Source organism: Calidris pugnax, unplaced genomic scaffold (genome assembly GCF_001431845.1).
Source record: "Calidris pugnax isolate Ruff unplaced genomic scaffold, ASM143184v1 scaffold24, whole genome shotgun sequence".
Lineage (NCBI taxonomy): Eukaryota > Metazoa > Chordata > Aves > Charadriiformes > Scolopacidae > Calidris > Calidris pugnax.
The window spans coordinates 5831929-5838111 of NW_015090922.1; positions in this window are offsets into that span (position 1 = coordinate 5831929).

Consider the following 6183-nt stretch of genomic DNA (forward strand, 5'->3'; position numbering starts at 1 on the left):
AAGTTACAAGTTTAGAATCAGCTGTAAAATTGGAAGGAAGTCTGCTTTATCAAAATTATTTTATTCGTCCTAAAAAACTGCTATCAAACAGGTTCGGGAAGTCTGAGATCATTTAAACATGCACAAAGTCACTGAGGTTGCAGATTCTTTGCACAGATTGCCCTTAAGCATGAAGCAGGACTATCCAGAAACACCCAAATTGTCATTCTTTTCATGTTTGTAACACACTGTCCCAAACTTTCTGTATTTTCTGGTTCTCACACTTTGTCAACATTAATGCTTGAAAAAAAAAAAACACCACCCACACAGAAAAACCACACACGCAAGAAGCAATCACTAAAACATAAGTTTATCAACAATGGGCTACATTTGTCTTTACCCACCACCCACACAGAAAAACCAGACACACAAGAAGCAATCACTAAAACATAAGTTTATCAACAATGGGCTACATCTGTCTTTAACTACATGTTACTCAGGACTCAAAGGGTGCTACCTTGTGCACTGCAAAAGACTACAATGACTTCAAGTTAATATTTTACAGTAACCTTAATCATTTGCCATTTTGCTATTCGGGCCCTCTTGGAGAAGGCCAATAAGAGAAGAAAGGAAGAATTACTTCGAATCATATTATGAAATAATAAAAATTATAGTATTATTTATGATGCCAGACAGTATTGCACATAATAAATAACTAAGAACTCTTTTATACGTTATCAAAATTATTTTATTCGTCCTAAAAAACTGCTATCAAACAGGTTCGGGAAGTCTGAGATCATTTAAACATGCACAAAGTCACTGAGGTTGCAGATTCTTTGCACAGATTGCCCTTAAGCATGAAGCAGGACTATCCAGAAACACCCAAATTGTCATCTTTTCATGTTTGTAACACACTGTCCCAAACTTTCTGTATTTTCTGGTTCTCACACTTTGTCAACATTAATGCTTGAAAAAAAAAAAACACCACCCACACAGAAAAACCACACACGCAAGAAGCAATCACTAAAACATAAGTTTATCAACAATGGGCTACATTTGTCTTTAACTGCATGTTACTCAGGACTCGAAGGGTGCTACCTTGTGCACTGCAAAAGACTACAATGAGTTCAAGTTAATATTTTACAGTAACCTTAATAATTTGCCATTTTGCTATTTGGACCCTCTTGTAGAAGGGCAATAACAGAAGAAAGAAAGAATTACTTCGAATCATATTATGAAATAATAAAAATTATAGTATTATTTATGATGCCAGACAGTATTGCACATAATAAATAACTAAGAACTCTTTTATACGACTTCTGGTTTTGATTTAACACAGAGGAAGACAACTGGACCAGCAGCTTGGACAATGAGTTCATGCTCTGCATCAGCTCTCTGACTGCACAGATCCTCTTGCTAGTACTGTGACTTACTTCTGGTTTTGATTTAACATGAAGGAAGACAACTGGACTGGCAGCTTGGACAATGAGTTCATGCATCAGCTCTCTGCACAGATCCTCTTGCTAGTACTGTGACTAAGAAGCCTTGGATTACCTCTTCATTAATGGAAATCAAAAAGTGCAAAAGTAAAATTCCATGACAGCTTTCCATATAGTACAGGAACACATTACAAAACATTTTGTACTTGAATGCAATTTATCTGTTTTTCACTTCTTGTATTCTCCAGTTTTGGAGAAAAAAGAAAAAGATGCAAACAAAAAGCGTTACTGTATACCCTCTAAGAGGCAGAAACACAAAGAAACACAAAGACTATATGGAACTCCCATCCCACATAAAAGGTGGATTGTGTAGCTGCTCACTGCAAGCATAACAATGACAAATCTGTTCTTAACAGAAAATCTAAAGTATCTGCGTTCTAAGCACAAAGTCTTTTCTAAAAAAATAAATAAAAGAGAATCAAAGCAGTTTGGTATTTAAATGGAAAGTGACTTCTAAGTATATTTGCAGTTTTGTATAGCTTTTCTCATCAGTAACACAGGTCACTACCCTTCTCTACTTTAAAGCAAGTGATGATTCATTTATCTATATTACAGTATGTGCATAATAAAAAACAATGACTTACATTAATTTTGTCCAAGATTAATCAAGACGCTGCTTGTAACTATGGGGACAGGTGCAGCACCACCAGTTAGCCCTTTTAAAGGTCTTCACAAGCTAAAGATTTTTTTTGATACTTTAAATATTTTACAATTTTCAGTTATTTTTTGTGTTTTTAGAAAAAAATAGAAGAAAAAAACCACAGAGGACTTATGGTTCCCCAGGAAGGCGTGTATAGGTAAAATGATATGGAAAAAGTACTAGAACCACAGCTAAATGGCATTTTCTGCAACACTGAATGATAAATGCTAAATTAATCCTGAAGTAGCAAAGTCTACCATGAAGACTTTCAGGATCTTTGAACAGATGTTTAAGAATTCAATAGTACTATCTCCTCAATACACTACAGCGCAATGTCCGACCTGGAAGCATGCTTCCATTTAGGCACATGAGTGACAGTCAACTATTCAGAGGTGTCAAGACTGAAGTTTTGCTGGTGTTCCGACCAGCTGGGTTTCACTTTAGCATTTCCTAAGTCAGCTAAAGAGCTTAGTAGCAAAACGTTTGGGAGTAGAAGACTAGTGCCAAAGAAGAAGATTTCCAGAAAAACAAGCCACAAAATAAGGAAGACGGGAAAGCCAGCCATCAACTGATTCCATGTTTGTCTCCTTGTAATTTTATCAGCGGGTTTAGACAGCACACAGATTTTCTGTTTGTGATTTAGCACTACGGTACCAGGTTAGTAAGGAATATCTCACAGTAACGTATACTTTAGAACTTTTAATACCTATACATTATGTAAACAATGAGACAGTGTTCCTTTCCAGGACGCAGAAAGCAGCTCAGCTAGCAACATTTACATGTATCAGTGCATCTGCAGCTCCATGCAGCCAACGTGCAGTGGTCAGATAGATATCGTATTAAGGAAATTTAGGCAACTGCAGTGCAATAACCTCAAACACTCTTAAACTGGGGGCAGCCTACAGGTATTTTAAAGAATATATAGGTAACTGGAAACAGACACAGTAAGCGTCAGTTATAAAACAACCATTTTCATAATTAATTGCACTTGTAGAGTTATCTTATAAACAGGAGATAAACAGACAAGGGAATCCACTAAACCTGTTACAGTAATTTCTGTGAACGTTAACTTGCAAGAGGCTTGTGCTGCCATCAAAAGAATCCACAAAAAGCTGAGACCAGAAACTGTTGAAAGCAAATCCCACAACAGAGAAGGTCTGAACCTCGTGTCACATCATGGAAACCTCAGGTCTCTGTACTAGATGCTCCAAAGTATAACTGCTGTAAGAGACAGAGGAGAGCGCTGATTTCCCATTTTCATACAACTCTACAAACAAAACTAAGAGTTTCAGGGTAACAGGAACTAATGAAGAGGGGAAAACAGGTATCGTATCCCACGCTCCCCCATTTGCTGTCCAGATCTTCCACTTCACTCTCAGCTTTGAGTCACCTGCCTTTGAAAGCTGAAAAGCCTAGCTCAGATATATTTTTTCAAATACGGGCCCTAGAAGGGAAGTTGAGCTTGCACCTCTTACACAGAGGTACTGTTGCACATTGTCTGCCTATTAAAAGGGAAACATCCATCGTTAGGTTATACAGAGAAAAAATTAGGAAGGTAAAAGCCCAGCTGGAACTCAACCTGACTATTAATATAAGGGACAACAAAAAAAAGTTTTTATAAATACATCAACAAACAGAGAGCCAGGGAGAATCTCCATCCCTTACTGGATGCGGGAGGGAACATTGCAACCAAAGATGAGGAGAAGGCTGAGACACTTAATGCCTTCTTTGCCTCTCTCTTCAATAGTCAGCCCAGCTACTCCCAGGGTGTTCAGCCTTCTGAGCTGGAAGATAAGGATGGAGAACAGAACAACCCCCATAATCCAGGAGGAAGTAGTTAATGATCTGCTTATGCACCTGGACACACATAACTCTATGGGGCTGGATGGGATTCACCCAAGGGTACTCAGGGAGCTGGCAGAAGAGCTCACCAAACCCCCCTCTATCATCTATCAACAATTCTGGTCAACAGGAGAGGTACCAGATGACTGCAGGGTGTCCAATGCAACACCTATCTACAAGAAGGGCCGGAAGGAGGATCCGGAGAACTACAGGCCTGTCAGCCTGACCTCAGTACTGGGAAAGATCATGGAGGATCATCTTGAGTGAGCTCTCACGGCAAGTGCAGGGCAGGCAAGGGATCAGGGCCACCCAGCATGGGTTTATGAAAGGGGGTCGTGCTTAACCAACTTGATCTCTTTCTGTGACCATGTGACCCGCTTTCTTGATGCGGGGAAGGCTGTAGATGTTGTCTACCTGGACTTTGGTAAGGCCTTTGACACCATCCCCCACAGCGTTCTCCTGGAGAAGCTGGTGAATCATGGCATAAACAAGTGTACCCTTCACTGGATGAAAAACTGGTTGGATGGCCGTGCCCAGCGAGTTGTGATTAATGGGGTGAAATCTTGTTGGCGGCCAGTCACCAGTGGTGTCCCTCAGGGCTCAGTTTTGGGGCCAGTCTTGTTTAATATCTTTATTGATGATCTAGATAGGGGGATTGAGTGCACCCTCAGTAAGTTCTCAGATGACACCAGACTAGGTGGGAGCGTTGATCTGCTTGAGGGTCAGAACGCTCTGCAGAGGGACCTGGACAGGTTGGATCAATGGGCCAAGGCCAATGGGATGAGGTTTAATAAGGCCAAGTGCTGGTCCTGCATTTCGGTCACAACAACCCCAGGCAACGCTACAGGCTCGGGGAAGAGTGGCTGGAAAGCTGCCCACCAGAAAAGGGCCTGGGGGTGTTGGTGGACAGCCGGCTGAACATGAGCCAGCAGTGTGCCCAGGTGGCCAAGAAGGCCAAAGGCATCCTGGCCTGTATCAGGAATAGTGTGGCCAGCAGGAGTAGGGAAGTCATTGTGCCTCTGTACTGGGCACTGGTGAGGCCTCACCTCGAGTACTGTGTTCAGTTTTGGGCCCCTCACTGCAAGAAGGATACTGAAGTGCTGGAGCGTGTCCAGAGAAGATCCACCAAGCTGGTGAGGGGTCTAGAGAGCAAGTCATACGAGGAGAGGCTGAGGGAACGGGGCATGTTAAGTTTGGAGAAGAGGAGGCTAAGGGGGAACCTCACTGCCCTCAACAACTACCTGAAAGGAGACTGTAGAGAAGAGGACGTTGGCCTCTTCTTCCAAGTGAATAATGACAGGACCAGAAGAAATGGTCTGAAGTTGTGGCAGGGGAGGTTTAGATTAGATATTAGGAAGAATTACTGAGAGGGCAGTCAGGAACTGGAATGGCCTGACCAGGGAGGTGGTGGAGTCACCAACCCTGGAGGTATTTAAGAAACACGTAGTCGTGGCACTTCAGGACATGTCCTAGTACCTGAGATTGTTGGGTTGGGTGTTTTGTTTTGTGTTTGGTGTTGCGTTGGTACGGTGGGGTTTGTTTTTGTTTGGGTTTTTTGGGTGTTTTTTTTTGTATATGGTTGGACTCGATGATCTCCAAGGTCCCTTCCAACCATGAAGATTCTGTGATTCCATGTACACATTTCCTACTCCTTGCCTCCAAGTGGTACCTGTTGACTAGAATCTGGACCTTCAACTACAAATTAAATACATACAGTTATTAGTTTGCCTTATTCTTTATTCTACTCTGTGTAGGTAAGCCCTCTGAAGATGTGTATTTCTTCCCTAATTTACACCCTATACATAATTCTCTGCTCTCTGCAAAGGCCTTTAATAAGTAAGATTTATTTAAAATTATGAGACAGAAGGATCTTTGTGATTCCACCTGTAATAAAAACCTAAAAGATGAACTGGCCTCTCATTTCAAAGGCAGAGTTCACTGAAAAACCTTATTCAGTGTAACACAAAATCTGGTCCAAGCTAACATCAAAGCTATCCTGAAAACATCATTACAGGTGAGTTTTGCCTATGCAAGTTACAAGCAGCTTCTCTGGGCTGAAAGAGGTTCCTAATTCTGCATTGATTTTTATGGCATCCTCCTTTAAGAAAGACGGCAACATACAATTTAGTTACAAGAACAAGATCATCTTCTGGGTAACGCAAGAAAATTCTTAAAATCGTAGTAATAGTTCTTACTCCTCATAGCTGGTTTCATGTTGTGCGC